The sequence below is a fragment of the Spea bombifrons genome, chromosome 5 (assembly GCF_027358695.1).
Source record: "Spea bombifrons isolate aSpeBom1 chromosome 5, aSpeBom1.2.pri, whole genome shotgun sequence".
NCBI classification, from domain to species: domain Eukaryota; kingdom Metazoa; phylum Chordata; class Amphibia; order Anura; family Pelobatidae; genus Spea; species Spea bombifrons.
Window position 1 is genome coordinate 102,521,577 of NC_071091.1, and position 18,186 is coordinate 102,539,762.

Below are 18,186 nucleotides of genomic sequence, written 5' to 3' on the forward strand. Positions count from 1 at the left end.
GAATAACAGACATATTTCTCTACTTCCTAGTAGTTACTGTCCACATACTGCTTATTTATATTTTAACGTTGCGTTAATGCTTCTTAAAATCCATGTTATCGCTAACAAAATGCTTGGGAAAAGTCTCATTAATAGGAGTAAAGAGAACCAGGAAAGCTTAAAGCATTTTTTTCCATGTTTTACAATAAACCCGTGTATTGAGATTACAGTTTAACCCTTTCAGTTTAAAACACACATGCGAGCTATGATTGGCAGAATAAAGCTAGGATGCCAGCCAACCATCTGATACATAGGGGCACTCTTGGGTCCTCTGTCAGTAAAGTGACTGCAGGACCGTCTTTAATCTGAAGCGTTTCAATAATAATAATAAAAAAAAACAGTATTGCCATTCAGCCGATCACCGCCTGCTGCCTTTTGCTTTCTTTCTCAGACAGTACTGGTTCCAGCAGCGTACTAATACACCGTCAGATGCCCACTGCTGACGGCGTTAACCTGCAATACTGTATATTATGTACTTGTCACTTACATGGGCTTTCCCGTGCAGTAGACATGCATGTACTACTACTGGCTGGTTTAAAATGTTATTACCATATCTCAAGCTGTCGGCAGGCAGTTACGGTTACACGGTCTTCCTCGTTTGCTCTATACATAGCTTCGAGCACCGGCTTGGAATTGCAGGAGCCCGAGCGTTTCTCCTGCATACAGCTGTTTAAATCTTGTTGGGTCTCATCGGTGCTGAAAACGGCCCTTCAACCATTTATGCAGTTGAAATACCCTTGTGAAGAACACATACTCATCTGCACATGATTACTGCATCGTGTCACGCATAGGGCTTATCTGGCAGTAAATCTGCTTGTTTAGGTATTTGTAGAGATCGTGTCTGATAACAGGTATGTAAGTAACACAACGTCATGACCTAAGCCAACACTTCTAGATCTGCCTGCCAGATGGCGTTTGCTCTGAACGTCTGTGCTGCGGGTGCATTACCGGCCCCTGTGTGAGACTGACGGACATCACAGGTTCACATGGGAGAGATAAAAGTGCAAACTCTGCTTTGTTTCTTGTTTTTCTACTTAAGAGGCTTAAGGATTGAGGCTTGTTCCCTTTACCCTCTTGATGCATTAGGAATCATTAATCAGCAGAGGATCCAACAGCTTGCGCAACAGTTCACTCCTTTCACATTTACTAGCTAGGTCTGCAAATGTAACGCGGGACGGAAACCTATTCCTTTCTGCCATGTTGAATTGATCTGTCACATTCTAGATTCTCACCATAAGATACTTGTGATAATGGGGTTACAGAGGGTCTACGTGGCTCTACAATGGAAAAGTATCCAATGAGAGCGGCTCATGCGCAGTCTGCTAAACCAATGAGCACGGAGACCAGGAGGTTCCTCGTAACTTCTATAACTGAAGAAAATGTACATTTCCAATGTAGTCTTTGCGAAGGGGCCATGGGTTTTTAGGTGTGAGCTGGAAACAGGGTAGGGGGGCACAAGCCCAAGATTCTTCAAACATGGCAAGTTGTACCGGCCCACTCATGGAGGCAGAATCCCAGCAGTCTCAGATGTTTCACCGAATAGAATTCTTTGGCTTCGTATTATATATATTTTTGAAACCAATTTATATTAATACAAACCCTCCTGAATTTCTTCAGCCAGTACCATTATGGTATCAGAAATAGCAGGATGATACCATGACGGTGCTTATCGCCCCCAGATCTTTACAGGGTTCCTACACCTCTCGAGATGTGAAGCAGGGCCCAGAAACAGGGCCCAGAAACACGGACAGACTAGTCTAACTGTTCAGAGGTGTTCCGATATTAGTGTTTCTGTAATATTTGGTACTTTTAAGAACCCATTGCTGTCCAGGTATTCCCAGATACTCCCTAAAATTTTAGTAGTGAAGGAGAAAAGATCATTTCAATTTCAGGTAGAGAGCCAACTCGTTGTTGAATCCTGTCTCGGCCTCATGTTACCTGGTGAGTTCAATTGAAGAATATCGTTCACCTTGCGGTGTCCGCTCTGGAGCTGCATTTGATTTCATTGGGAGCGCGATATGGATACATGCCTTCCGGGTTGACTTGTTCTACCGCACGTGTTTAGCCACCATACACTGAGACCAGTTTCTCACAGGTTGAACAGTATTCTTCAATTGAACTCACCAGGTGACATGAGACCAAAAAAGAGAATTTATAAATGATGAACTCGCAGAACACCTCTCTTTATAGTAGCTATAAATTTCAAATCAAAGACTTGGTGGCAGTGAATAGTCTCCATTTTTTAAGGGGAAAATCGGTGTTTTGTTTTGTGAATCTGTGCAAAACATTAAACTATGAAAGCGTGAACTTCATGACCTTTTCTACTCCTTCAGAATGTCTTTTGATTTAGCATGGTTAATATTTAGCGGTATCCCTGGGAAAGCAGACATCCCCTTGGATTAGTTATATTAACAGCGCTTTGTACTCTCATATATATAATATATATATATATTATACACACACACACACACACACACACACACACACACACACATATATATATATACCGTATTTGCTCGATTATAAGACGACCCTGATTATAAGACGACCCCCCAAAATCTGAATATTAACTTAGGAAAAAAAGAAAAAGCCTGAATATAAGACGACCCTAAAGGAAAAAAGTTTTACCAGTAAATGTTAATTCATGTAAACTATTTTTTTAATAAAAGCTATGATTGTATTTTTTTTTTGTTTTTATTTCTTGTATTTTCCAACCTGTCCCCCAGTTACGCACATCTGCCCCCAGGCTTGCCACACCAATATGGCACTGTGGGCCATGATATGCCTTTTAACCCTCTATATGCCACTGTGCCCCATGGTATGCCTTTTGACCCCCTATGTGCCACTCTGCCTCCAGAAATGCCTTATACCCCTATATCCCATTCTGGCATTTAGGGGGTTAAAATGCATATTATGGGGCAGAGTGGCATATAGGGAGGTATAAGGCATTCCAGGGGGCAGAGTGGCATTAAGGGAGTTAAAAGGCATTATATAGAGCACTCTGCCTCCAGAAATGCCTTATACCCCTATATGCCACTCTGGCATTTAGGGGGTTAAAAGGTATATTATGGGGCAGAGTGGCATATAGGGAGGTATAAGGCATTTCAGGAGGCAGAGTGCACTATTAAATGCCCCCTTAACGCCACTCTGCCTCCTGAAATGCCTTATACCTCCCTATATGCCACTCTGCCCCATAATATGCCTTTTAACCCCCTAAGTGCCAGAGTGGCATATAGGGGTGTAAGGCATTCCAGAAATGCCCTACACACACACACACACACACACACTTACTTACCGGTGCTTCCAATTTCCTGCTGTATTGCCGGGGCAGCGGGTTGACATCTCATTCCGCGGCAGCCGGAAGGAGGTGGAGTTGGCAGCGGGGGTTTGTATGCGTCCGTCGCAAATACCTTCCCCGGCTGTCAGAGATCAGGAACTCTGGAACTCTGGTCTCTGACAGTCGGGGAAGGTATTTGCGACGGACGCATACAAACCCCCGCTGCCAACTTCACCTCCGGAAGCACCGGTAAGTGGGCGGGGGGGCGACGACAGGAGGATCCAGGTCCCCTGCAGCGGTGCGGGGGATCTGGATCTTAGTCTCCTAATCAGACCTCTATTTGAGGTCTGATTAGAAGACGACCCCGATTATAAGACGAGGGGTATTTTTCAGAGCATTTGCTCTGAAAAAAACCTCGTCTTATAATCGAGCAAATACGGTATATATAGGCTGTTACACACATAAAGAAGCTGCACGGTCTGGATGCCAGAATATTAGCCAGTATGGCAGATGCCGTGTAAAAGGGGACAGAGCATAGTTATTGGAGGATATTCAGATCATTGTCAGGTTACTGGTACCGTACCCCAGGAATCTACACATGGAACCCAGTTTTTTTATGAATTCTATTGGTGATGATACAAAATGTCTCTTTGAGGACGCAGATCTGCAACGTGGTGAACAGACATGGGGCGACAAGCCAATAGTCATATAGTCATATTTTTTAGGTAGGTTAGAAGAATGGGGTATTACAATGTGTGCGATATAAGATAATGCATAGAAATCCTGCTTCAGAGTATAGCATTGATGATGTCATAGCGGCACACAGGAAAGCGACTTGAGACTCGGGCACTGTAACCGGCAATACAAGCACTGTAACCGGCAATACAAGCGAGATGCTACTTTTATATCTTTTTATGGCAAGAGGCTTTTACAGCAGATCACAGGTCAGACCTCAACTGGACCAAGCCAGTCGTTTTGTTATCTCTGTTTTTATATATATATATATATATATATATATATATATATATATATATATTTGTGACTTGGGAACATGAGGTACCTGAAGTGCTCTTCAAAAAAAAAAATAAAAAAAATAAACGCTTCTCAGTACTTTTCATTGTAGAAAAAAGATCTTCGGAAGAATTTCGGATCAGAAAAGAACTAGCACAAAAAAGATGCTCAAGTCCTACAGCTTCTGTGCGAGGCTGGCAGCTTTAAACGCTTATATTTCATCGAGAAGACCGTCTAAAGAGCTGGTTTTCAGTTGGGATAAAGCAAATACTGTCTGCTTGCTTTGTTGTTTACGTCTTGTAACGCACGGAAATGTTAAAGGCACAAATAACACAAAAGAGAGAGCTTGTGATGTTCAGCATGGAAAGGAAACCAACAAAAACAATGTAAAAATAGAAGCCACGCAGATTGCTTTTCAGACGATACCTTTTTGTATGTGAGCTGTCGTGACTGCAAAGTACCTGCGATCATCACGCCACGACGCCAACAAAGAACGGGCTCTGTAAAAAGCTTGAGTGGGTGGGTATTTGTTCAAGACCAGAGCAACTAACGCTACAAGTCGTCCAAAGGATGAGAACGCAAATTTTGTCCATTGAAATAAAACAAAATGGATCAGAAATCCAGCGCAGACGGGGTTAATCCTCTAAACGACTATTGTAGCTGGAAGCGGCTGAATTTTAATGGAATGTCTTCATAGGCGTACAGAGGCCCTTTATCACTCCCATCACTCCTGTGTTCCAATGGCCCTCTATCACTCCCATCACTCCTGTGTTCCAATGGCCCTCTATCACTCCCATCACTCCTGTGTTCCAATGGCCTTTTATCACTCCCATCACTCCTGTGTCCCAATGGCCTTTTATCAATCCCATCACTCCTGTGTTCCAATGGCCTTTTATCACTCCCATCACTCCTGTGTTCCAGTGGCCCTTTATCACTCCCATCACTCCTGTATTCCGATGGCCCTTCAGCACTCCCTTCACTCCTGTGTTCCAATGGCACATTGTGTTCGCTGATCCAAGCTCCGGAACTCTCCTCACAGACAGCCGGGGAAGGTCTGTGCGATGGACGCAGACAACCCCCGCTGCTAACCGCACCTCCCTCCGGCTGCAGCGGACGTTGTCTACGCAAATTGCGTAGACGTCTCCATGCTGCCCCGGTAAGCACCGGTAAGTTGGGGGGGGCAGGAGGATCCAGGTCCCCTGCAGCGCTGCTGGGGATCTGGATCTTAGTCTCATAGTCAGACCTTGTCTTATAATCGAGCAAATACGGTAAATAGATCATGACAGAGAGACCTAGTCGCTAAAGGGTGCTTTCTGACCACTGGTATTCTGGAGGATGGACTTACCAACCCAACCAGCCCCCCACCACCACTGACCTGCCACTCAAAGCCTAGGCCATAATAAGCCTATATAACTGCCCGCAGCCAGCTAATACCCCATGGCTGACTCAAATGGAAGGATACAAATGTATTTTCTCATTGCATAATTATGTAGCAAAGTTAAAATTGACCGTAAGCTTCTACCAGTCCAGCCTTTTCTGGATATTCTTCTTTCTACTAAGAAGACAAAGAAATCACGTCTTGCGTGTAACCTGCGCGACACGAAGGTATTTCAGCCTGCATGGAGCCAAGAGCATAAAAAAACATATAAAAACCTTGACTTTCTTTCTCCTCCGTTTTAAGTCTTCGCTGTTTAAATAAGCTGCAAGTTCCTTCCTGACGTTGTTTAAGCTCCGATAAATCCGTGTATACAGCCCTGTCCCGGGAGGAAGGCTCTCACGCACATCGCTGGATAGTCATTCAGAGGCGGGAGATCCTGTGTGCATTAACACAGCTAAAGGACTCCGCGGTCACAGAAAAGTCTCATTCATCATGCTGTCGGTGTACTCGGTGACCACAGCCGGGTTTAATGCCACAACGGCGCTCATCAAGCCATAATGGCTTCATGGTGTATAATGTTTCGAAATCATTGCACCACGTAGATGGAGTGTTTGAAGTTCTGATTATGTTTAATATGCCCTTCTTCCGACCTAAACCTTTCCATATATTTATCTGTAGTAAAGGATACACACAGCGAGTTGTAGTTTCTACTCATTGACTGCACTTTATCATAAAGGACCAGCCTTTGCAAGCCGTGGCATGTACTGGAAGCAGGTTGACTGGTGGACAGCCTGTCTTCAGTGAAACCCAAGGCAGATCCCCCTGTTGGGCTATAAGGCTGCCCGGGGTCTCAAGACAAGCCCTCCATAGTATCCTTACCCAGCACTGTGCCTCCTTATGAGGTAGAGCGACAGAGTATGATGTCATATCCCAGCGTGCAACAGAGAGGACAGAAGCCGCAGAGGTAGCTAATGAGGGATGCTGCGTCAGACCTGGGACCTTCCCAAACCAAAATGCATCCAAATAGACTACAATATCACAAGAGCCGACCCCTGTCCTTCCCCTGTCCTCCTCCTGTCGTGTTATCGTTCATTTTGTACGTTGTCGGATTGAAAATTATTGGTGATTTTGTATTCTCTCCTATTCCGATACAGCCAAGGAATATGTTGACGCTGTATAAATAAAATGTAATATAACAGGCCGCTGCTAGCAGGACAGAAGTGACCTCGACGACAGCACATTATATGTAATAACTCCGTTCTAGCTAAAAAATACAATTTTCCTTTAACGTTACTTGGAAATGATCTCCTGCCAGCTTTTGATTTCTGAGTGCATGCTCTTGGAAGTCGCAGAATGTTTCCGTAAACATATGACCAAGCGAGAATGAATCCGTAAAAATCACAATCCAATCTTCCAGAGGAAAATACTGCCTATGATTTATTACTTTTATTACTTCTGTGCGATATGTGGGGATGTAATTAGTCTCCCAGGATTTCATGACAAAGATGTAAAGAAGTGTTTCCCCAGGCTTGTTGGATTTCAGGAGATAATATTAAATAGTGAATATATTTAAAGGGATAATTCAGTGTCCCATGCAGCCTCCTCAACGAAACTAAAATACTTTGTAATGGGCAGAGAAAGCGGCTTATAGTGGGTTCTGCAGAATACCCCATGAATTTATAAGGGGGTCATCGCATACATTTAAAGGGGCCGTGCGGCTCTCGTATGAGTGCATGCGATGGATGGAGTGTTTTAACTTCTCATTAAAGGAGAACAGGCTCCAATATAAATAAAAGTATTACTAATAATTCACCATGAAATACAGCTCTCCTTCATAACCAAAGCACCAAAATATTTTTTATCGTTTTTACTATATGTTTGTAAAATGCCAGTAATGACGCTGTGACATCACTGGGCTCCCAATCAATACGTTTTTTTGTTAATTTCATAAAAAAATGGTAACTTCTTTTTTTTTGAGGAGAAACTGGCTTCTTCATGTCCTTTTCCTGATTTGTTGGTGCTGATCACACTGTGATCAGCAAGCAGGGCTTCATGGGCAGGGTCTACAAAGATTTCCAGTGCTCAAGTGACACCTAACGGAAGGGAATTCTGCTTGCGGTGAGCGCAGTTACACGTAAACAGTCAGCAGGAAGCCGGCAATAGACAGTCTGGTCTGCTGTGCGGAACATTCAGGCCTTGCTTGCCATGAGGGGACTGAAAGGCTTAAATGCCCCGCAGGGAATGCATTCGTCCGAATGCATATTCCAGCATGTCATGTACTCTCCTCCAGTCATTTGGCTCCGGCAAACACTGCGTGTAGGGTTACTCGGAGTACTTTAATATGCATTGTTCTGTAGTAGGGTTGTCAGACGCATTAAACAGTCCATTTAAGAGAATAAATTGGTTGATATATAAAACTCATTTTTATGGTGTCCCTCGCCGTGGCTAAGGAAGCAAAGTGTTTGAAGAAGTTAGTAGTGTTTGGGTAATAGCGGAGGTTTAAAAATACTCTGAACTAAAGCAGTGCTCTGTGTATACAGATAAATGTATGTAAATGTATGTATATAAGAAGCCCTGCCGAGCAACCCCCAACATAATGCCCCAAATAAAAGCACAGACTTTAATGGAGGGCAAGATGAACTCAACAGTTTTAGCGGATGTTAATTCCTTACAAACTGTGATTGACGGAAGCGTTTGTATCAGAAGTTTCAGTTGTTGCAACGTATTTAAACACCCTGAGAATAATAGACTGATCTGTGTTCGTGACAAGCCTGTCGCATGCTTCCCGTAGACTATTACATCACTACCCCCCCCTTATAAATACAGCCTTAATATTATGAGACCAGATTTTTAGTATCCATAGCAGAAGTGATAGAAGTTAAACATACGTGGGATAGACGCATGCTGCTGAACCTAAACTGCACGTAATAGCAGGCACTTCATAAAAACCAGGCATACACGCTAACACTCCTATAAGGGTGAAAGTAATCCCAGGACTCCGACTCTCCGATTTTCGCCTTGAGTCTCCGGGTACAGCACCGTTTTCCTGCAGTCACTCTCTTCTTTTGCCCGGGGCAGGGCTGGCTAGCTCTAGGGCTACCTCTACCATTGTCTGAGGCTAGCCCCAACCCTCACAAGGCTGACAATGCACCCCATGTGTGGCCAAAGCCGGTAGTCTGCCCAGAGAAGATCCTGGGTATGGTTACTATTGTGACGAGTTTAAGTAGCCCTTGCAAGGCCCTCATACAGACCTCAAATGTACATTGTGATGCGGCCCACTTATGGTGCCTCTCCTCTAAACTAGATGAATACTAAATTAAATTGTCCATCCCATTTCTTAATTATATGGATGTTTTATTATCTTTTATTTATATAGCGCCAACAATTTACGCAACGCTTAATACAATACATATATTAGGGAGGTATGCCAAGACGAGACGTGACAGACTAAGACGAACCGATACATTAGGTGGAGAGGCTCGGCTCACAAGCTTACAATCTTGAAGGCCGTTCTAATATGGTATGCTTCTCTGAAGAACTAAACCTATACTCCGTATACCAAATCAGGCCCAACTAATGTGATAATCGCATTCTCCCCCTTGGAAATGAGGTCAGCCTTCTAAACAGCTTACACTTCACCTGTGTGTATATATACAGTATATATATATATATATATATATATATATATATATATATATATATATATATATATATATACTGTGTGTGCGTGTCTCTGTACCTAGTTTAAGGCAAATTGTATCCCAGAATTGTATTAAGATGAATCAAAGAAACATCACCTGTACAGTCCTGGGTAAACAAATACTTTTATAATTGGAAAAATAAATTTGACCCCTTTTTCTCTTTCTCTTTTTTTGCTCTGTAATTATCCCCAAACAAACCAGCCGCCTGCTCTAACATCCAGGAAGCCTGTCTCACAATCTTAAAATAGCTGTTGAAGGCAGGGGTAGGACACAAAGCGATGACGGACAGTGACTGATCGCTGAATGCTTTCAGGAAAGGTGCACATGCATGCCTGCCTTATCAGCTGAACCGTGACACATAAGGGTGTATTGTGGCCCAAAGCCAAACAAGCGGACGTAAATCATTAGGGCTTGTTTAACAGCACTGTGCAAGTTTGCCATCTTTCCGAGATCTTTCTGTGTTGTCACAAAGGCCATTCCTAACACTGACTGTAAGTGACAGCTGTGACTGTGCAAACACCGATACAAATAAATAGATTCTACAGCCATGGTTACAGAATTTAGTGGCCAGCCCCTCTTAAACACCCCTATCAAACCAAAGAGGATCTGTAGATGAGCCGTGGATCCACCAGTTTTGGCTCAAATTGTACACCAGCTCCAAACCACTTCTCGTTACAAAGGGCCAGCTCCAGTGAGCCTAGCTGGACCTCTCTGGGTTTGACCCGGAGTCTCCGGTTGAAGCCCTCCTTCCCCCACTTGAGTTTCTTCGTCCTCCGGGTGGGGAAGCGGTGTGGTTGGTCGTATCTACTCCCCATACTCTGCCCGCTTTCTCCTGATCCCAGACCTCATTGCCTCCTAAAAGACATTATCCTACTGAATGCCTTACTCGGTTATATAAATAGCAATCCATTAGTCACAATATGACATACAAAGCAAACCCTGCCCCCAGCCCTAACCACACCCCTAGGGACACCTATAACCACACCCCCAACACAAGAGTCCCTTTTGGTTATTTACAAAAATAGGAGAGCCGGTGGAATAGGGTGAGAGCTACAGAAATCCAATGGCTACTCCATAGCATTTACATATAAATCCTCGCTCCAAAGAGCTTACAGTTTAAATGTCAGTGGAAAGTTTACTAACGCTCAGGAATGTCGCAGTTGTATTCTTTCATATATATATATATATATTAGAATTAGTATTCCAATGTCCTAAGCAACTTCATTTCTGTGTCGGCCCCCGGCCCCCTCTCACGTGTTAGGTTTTGCTTCTCATGCCGGATATATATCTGCTTGTGACGGTGTTTTTCTGCTCCATTAAACACAAATCCCTGAGTTTTGAAACTCCATGCTGGTTACATAATTCTACCAAATCAGAGGTCATGCGCCTCAATCTGTTGCAATCGTAGTTTTCCAAAGTTCAGTACGGAATAATCCAAGTGCCGCTAAACATTGAGAGCAAACACGTTACGATGCTGTGGGTCTACACGTGTGCGCGTTTATATAAATACAGATTCCTCCAGCCCCCGTATGGACGTTTAACACGCTAGCAAAACATGGCGGAAAGCTGATGTTCTACCTCATCCCTGTCCAAATGTCTGTTAATAGTCTTAAAGGGTCTTTCCTTTCCTACTCCATGGCATCCATTATGTGTTCTGTACTTTGGTCATCCAGACTTGAGCTTTTAAGGCATTATATTAAGAGTTGGGACTTTGCTGGTTGAGATATAAATCCAAGCTCAGCTAACTGACATAGACTTCTTTCCAGGTCTATTGAAAGGGAAAACCCTACTATGTTTTATTACTAATACTAATACTTTTTATATATATATTCTGGTGTTCTAGTTTTTGCGAAATGTGTTTTTAGGCCGCTCTATATTAGTCATTTTATATGTTGTCTTAGCCCATACTACTCAACACACTGACTCATCTGACTTATCATGCTGCCTGTGGTTAACCATAGAGTGGCTCAGTCTTAATTACTCATCCAGTGTATAGAGGAACGGATTTCATTAGCATTGCCATAAAACATCAGCTCAGTGTGGTGTTTTTGCTTGGAGAGTCACGCAAAATATTACATGACCGAAAACAATGGCCGCCTCCGGGTCTGCAGATGAAGGTTTAAGTCGCCGATCAATATTACTGTATACAGTGCTGGGGGTTATATTACTGTATACAGCGCTGGGGGTTATATTACTGTATACAGCGCTGGGGGTATATTACTGTATACAGCGCTGGGGGGTTATTATTATATACAGTAAAAAAATATTTTTACCGTTGGTCTTCTCCCTTAAGTGCAAAATGATGTGGGCGCTCCCTGGATCCCTAATAATTATCATAGGATATGTAAAGGAGGAGATTTCACACAGCCCCGATCTTAACACTTACTTGATATTGCAGCATATGACCTGCGCTATTCCCTCGTTGGTTATATACAAATGACCTGTTATTTTCTGTTTTGAGAAATGCCATCTTGCTGCCGCGTCATATTTTAAATTGCCACCTCGCCCAGTGATTTTTGGCCCAATACCTTTACAGAGGAACTGCGCGGATGTAAGCAATCTCTAGCGCTAGAAGATCATGCGCAGTCTGCTAAAATAACGCCGGAAGTGTCGCAACCTGCTTGCACTCCAATGCAATCTTCACTGAGGGATCGTGAGTGGTGAATTATATGTCTGGAAAAGGACGATCCCTTTTTGATTATTAGCCATGCTTCTAATAACACATTAGCGTTATTTTCAGATACGCCTTGCAGGAACTCGGAGAAAACCCAGGAAGTGCTCAGCGGTGTGTGCGCAGCGGTGAATTGCTTCCCCCAAACTGGTCAGCTTTTATGCTGCCTGGCTTTTTATGAGCCACTTTCTAAATTGCTTCAATGTGTAAAATGTGTGAATTTTTAAAAATTTTTGTCCTTGACATCAGTCTGATTAACGTTATCAAAGAAGTGTGGGAAAGGCTGTCTATGAACCTCTGTTACCGACCCGGCATAACAACATTCCACTAACTGTCAGTACATACACTGTCAACACAACATCAACAAAACAGGTTTTGTGCTGCTTTGCCATTTTTTTACAGCTCTTTCATGCACCAAAGTTCTAACTTTTTCCAGGAATCTAATTACAGTAAACAGTCCTTTCTGTGACAAAACACAGATGATGAAACATTTGTGTTGCTCTCGGGCAACATTCTCTATACTTGGTGGCAAAGTTTAACAGTGTGTTTATTAACAATAAGCAAGCTTTGGCTTGCATTAGCCTTGCTGTACTGGTTTTCATTCTTATTATAATCTTCTTAATTAAATGCCATATACCAAGTGTATTTCCGGCACTAAATATTGCTTTGCCAACATTTGGGTACGATGTACTGTATTGCCATATAGAGCATCCTCCACCCATGTTTGACGGGGTGGAGGTATTTTAATGGTTGAGTCATAGCATAATTGTGTCAAGAGGTTGTCTGAGGAAAGGTGTTCAATAAATTAATAACCAATGATCAAGTTCTATGTTACAGAATGCGTTCTACATATTGCTGCAGGACTCACATTTATAGCGCTTCTGGGGACCCCAAATGACCAGCTGAGTTTAGAGTTGGCTGTGATGATGGTGGAGCCAGCGTTCAATGACTGATCCAGCCGGGGGATTAAAGATAGGAGAAGGAAGCTGTCAATCATTAGCAGGAAAGTACTCCTAATGAAATCAATGGGTGTTTGTCCTGTCTGATTGACGGCTTAAGCAGCATTGAACTCATTGTGTAGACTTTGCGCTGGGGTTTAAACTGACCCTTGCATGCAACTTTCATTTACCCGGGTGGTGGGGGAAGGTGGAAAATACGTTTGGGGGCATACTGATTCCAGGTTCCTTAAGTAAATTTGAATATTAGTGTCCAGACAAGTGTTTTTGTCTGATATATATGTATTTTTTCTTAGCTGCATCCTATTAAGATTTTTTTAAGGTGCTCCCTATGATAGGTTTTCTTTGATTCTGTGCTGTATAGTTAAATTAGTTAGACTTTAGTTCCAGTAATGGGTAATGTTACTGCTACAGCATACAAAGACGTTTTAGACAATTTTAAGCTTCCAACCAGTTTGTTAAAGTACCTTTGCTGTTTCACCATGACTGTGCCACAGCGCACAAAGCAAGGTTCATAAAGACATGGCTGGATAAGTTTGGCGTGGAGAGACTCGAGCAGCCGCACAGAGCCCTGACCTCAACCCCACTGAGCGCCTTTGAGATGAGTAGGAACACAGATTGCAAACCAGGCCTTCTCGTCTGAGGTCTTCTCGACCTCACAAATGGTCTCTTGGCTGAATTTGGAAAGCCTTCCCAGAGGTTTGGAAGTTGTTACTCAATAATATTAACGCCCATGGTTTTGAAATGGGATGTCCAACAGTCTCATATAGGTGTGATGGTCAGGTGTCCTCATACTTTCGATTGTATAGCGTACACACACACAACTAAATGAACTGGCCTAGTTTATCTATACTGCGCCATATGACAAAGCACCTCCTGTAAATCATTGTGTGGTCAGTGTATGGTGTGAGCTGTCGCTAGAGCGAGATACCCGACTGATTGATTGTTTTAATAAACACCATAGGCTTTCTGTTATCGCACTAGAAACAAAATCGTTATGTCAAGGGCTTTACGTTGTCTTTGGCCGTGACATCAGGAATGCAAACACGGGTCATATAGCAGCAGAGGATACGCTAGCATTTGACACGAATGGAGTCCCGTAGACCAAAGTATAGGCTGCGAATAAACACGTTATCTGTCTCACGCAACGTATTCGTGTCATTGCAGAAGTGGCCCGTGTGGTCTCCCTAATTCTGTGATACTCGAAAAAACCTAACATTACACAATGAAAGAGGGTTATGATTTTTTATTTGCGCTTTTTGCGTTAATTTGTGACACTTTCCTGAGATCCTATGAACTTGTTTAGGAAATAAATACTGTCCGTGTGTAAGGTACTGGCAATGTTTAATGGTGTTTAGTAAACACGCGGATGTGTGGTAAGATGATTGCACCTGCAGATAAATAGCTTATCGATGTGTCAAACGTACACAAAGGGACAGCAACTCTGTATAGATATAAAGCACAATAATTCTGGCCATGACACTCTGAGCGAGCCTCCTGTGACCATGAACGGGGCCTGTGGAGAAAACGAGGTTAAAGATATTAGATGGAGTGGAGTGTGCAGGCAGCGGGCTGGAGATTGCCCAGGCCACACAGGGGCATTTTGTGCCGCGTTAACTACAGCAAGAAACTTGTGGTTTTGATTAGAGGCCCACAGGCTTTTTCAATGTAACACATCAATTCTGAAAAACTATATACGTAGTAACATAGCAATTAAGGCTGATAAAACACCTACGTCCATTAAGTTCAACCCCTCTACTTAGCATTCCTGCTTGTGATCCAAAAGACAGCAAAGAAAACCCCAAATTAAGCTATTTTTGGATTTTGCTACTTAGGGGAAAATTCCCTTGTGGCACAAAAAGGCAATCCTATTTCTCCTTTCATCAATGGACGCTAAATGTTTTTCAATCATTTATTGCCCTTTTTGTGTCCGCGCATATTTATGCAATGTTTTTACATCCCCTCTAAGGTGCTGTTTTTCTAGCGTACGTAAATGCACATTTTTATGGCTCTGAACGCATTGTACAGCGCTACGGAATTTGGCGCTATATAAAACAATAAATAATAATAATAATACGGGAGATCATTATTAGACAAGTTGAAAGGAAGACGGCCCGGGACAGAATTTTCCATTTACAATAACTGTTTAGCCAATTCCCAATCCAAGTTCATACATTTGCTCCTAAGCCGATCTGTACAATAACCTTTTGTGTGGCAGGCGTATCAAATGCCTTAGCCAAGTCTATCTTATCCCCTGCGTTTTGTTTTTAAAGCCAACAGCGATAACGCATTTCTCGGTTATGTCAACGGTCGAGTTGTAGACCTTGAATTCTATACTCGAGACTCCCGAGTTAACGTGTAAGGAAACACGGCTGACATTGAAAGGGTCAGAACGGATATATTTAAAAACTTACGACGTGTTATGTGCTGCAGGAAGTATACGTCTCTCTTTCCAGGAGTGATGGGAGTGATAAAGGGCCATTGGAACACAGGAGTGATGGGAGTGATAAAGGGCCATTGGAACACAGGAGTGATGGGAGTGATAAAGGGCCATTGGAACACAGGAGTGATGGGAGTGATAAAGGGCCATTGGAACACAGGAGTGATGGGAGTGATAAAGGGCCATTGGAACACAGGAGTGATGGGAGTGATAAAGGGCCATTGGAACACAGGAGTGATGGGAGTGATAAAGGCCTCTGTACTCCTATGAAGAGATTCCATTAAAAATCAACTGTTTCATTTACAACATTAACCCCGTCTGTGCTGGATTTCTGATCCGTTTCATGTTATTTTTATGGACAAAATCTGCTTTTCTTATAAAAACAAGGACATTCCCATCGTGACCCCAAACCTTTCTTTTGAATGTAAAGGATCATGTTTATGGAACATTTCTTTCCATATTTTAATTTTTTTGTATACCTAACTGAGCATGGAGTAGGGATAAATTGGGTAAAACAGAATATATCCTGAATATATTTTCACTTAAAACATGAAAGAGGACCTGTCGCCTTTCCAGCTTTTATTCCGAGTTGCCGGAGATCAGGGAGTAAAGGTCGCCGCTCGCGTGTCATGCGTGTCAGGAGATACCTGTGAACATCGTTACCCGGGTTTATATAATGTGTAGAGCTAGACATGAGGGGGGGGGGATAAGGATCAGCTTTTAAATGTTCCTATTATGAGCTGATGGGCCGGCGTGGGGGGTTATATTGAGAGATTTCATCCCTGTAGAATGTCTGCGTGTGTCAGGAGTAGTCGGGACGCGTCCTGCTTTTAATGCCGCATTACAGTAATGTCACTCACAGCTTGACTCATGACTCTTGCAAGGGATTGCATGCGCGGCGAGTGTGTGTGAGAGTCCATTGTGCTTGGTCATCTCGGCGTCAGGAGTACACGTGATAATCATTCATAGGTTTCTTGGAGTAGCCCAACGTTAGAATTTTACTGCTTACAAAATACGCACAAAGCAAAGAACGGGGTGTATTGCGATCCTGGGGTTTTAATGGAATGGTAATTTTGTAGTTATCAGGAGTTATCTAGAAGTGCAGGTATTCCAAGTATTTATCCAGAACGTGAAATTCCCGATCGGTGTCCTTGCGTTTCACTCTGATAACTCTGTTTGCCGTATGATGAAAGATTTGAGGGATTTTTGATCACGGTCAGAATTCGAAGACTTTTGTTTATTTTATTTATGAAACACGTGTGTGTTGGGGGGGTCTCCTGAGAAGGAAGGAGTAAATGGAGGTGTTACCAGTGGTGGTAGTTTTGGATAAATGGAAGCCCAGCGTGTGCAGTATCAGAACTCGAGTCGTAGTTACTGTTTACGTCTTCACTTGCGCCACTGTCGGTTATTTGATTATTTACTTAGCATTTAGGTAATAAACACAATGGAAGAGCTTTATGGCTGCCTCCCTCCCTCCCTCCCGAACTCGCTGCTTCTAATGGCAGCCAGCTATAAATATTGTGACTACGACCACGTGGATGCTTCCCATCTTATGCACTTTTGGCAGTGAGACACCGGAGGGGTCTCCTGGTCACTCACTTCATGCCGGCCCATGCCCATCACCGGTATCTGTGTGGCTCCGCCTACCAGGAGCCCTCCCCTTGCGGCTGTCGCCGGGCGAAAAAGCAGCACTTCACTCTGAATTTCCTGGCAAAACCCAAGGAGTTCCCTGGGATGCCCATAATGCACCCCCACTCCAGGCCTTGCTTTTCTCAGTGCTTAGAATCTGTTGGGTTGTGGAGCTGAGCCTGATAATGCATTGACTGGCCATGTTTTTATTTATATACATGAGGATAATTAGGGAAAAAACATCTGGACATAAATATTCAGTATACAGCATATAATACAGCAGATAACTGGGAGTAACTGATTTATTAAATGTAAAATCTAATAAGATAACATATTTGTACACTAAGTTTACTTCTCTTGTAGTACTCTTGTAGGAGCGTGTGAGGCCGTTACATGTAGTACATGCCACCCTACCCCTGGGTGAGGAGCGTGTGAGGCCGTTACATGTAGTACATGCCACCCTACCCCTGGGTGAGGAGAGTGTGAGGCCGTTACATGTAATACATGCCACCCTACCCCTGGGTGAGGAGCGTGTGAGGCCGTTACATGTAGTACATGCCACCCTACCCCTGGGTGAGGAGCGTGTGAGGCCGTTACATGTAATACATGCCACCCTACCCCTGGGTGAGGAGCGTGTGAGGCCGTTACATGTAGTACATGCCACCCTACCCCTGGGTGAGGAGAGTGTGAGGCCGTTACATGTAATACATGCCACCCTACCCCTGGGTGAGGAGCGTGTGAGGCCGTTACATGTAGTACATGCCACCCTACCCCTGGGTGAGGAGCGTGTGAGGCCGTTACATGTAGTACATGCCACCCTACCCCTGGGTGAGGAGCGTGTGAGGCCGTTATACAGAGTTCTGGAATCATTGAAAGCGACGTGGCTGTTAATGAATCTGTGAGTGATGGGAGTTGTAGGCCTGCAGTGGCTGGTAAGCTGCAGATGTAAGATCTGGGCCCGATGCCAGCTTCTTGGCTTTTGAGATTAGCAGCGCAACTAATGATTTTTTTGGCCTTTCCTTGTATTCAAGCTTAAAATGTTCCGTTCGCTTAGGAAGCGTTCAGATTGTTTCCGTAGCTCCCA

The 18,186-nt window shown here is 43.5% G+C and overlaps 1 protein-coding gene across 1 annotated transcript in view; it reads left to right on the forward strand.

The window, feature by feature from the left end:
* NSMCE2 (NSE2 (MMS21) homolog, SMC5-SMC6 complex SUMO ligase) overlaps positions 1 to 18,186 on the forward strand; it is a 91,240-nt gene that overhangs the window by 41,905 nt on the left and 31,149 nt on the right. The gene's annotated exons all lie outside the window — the stretch shown is intronic.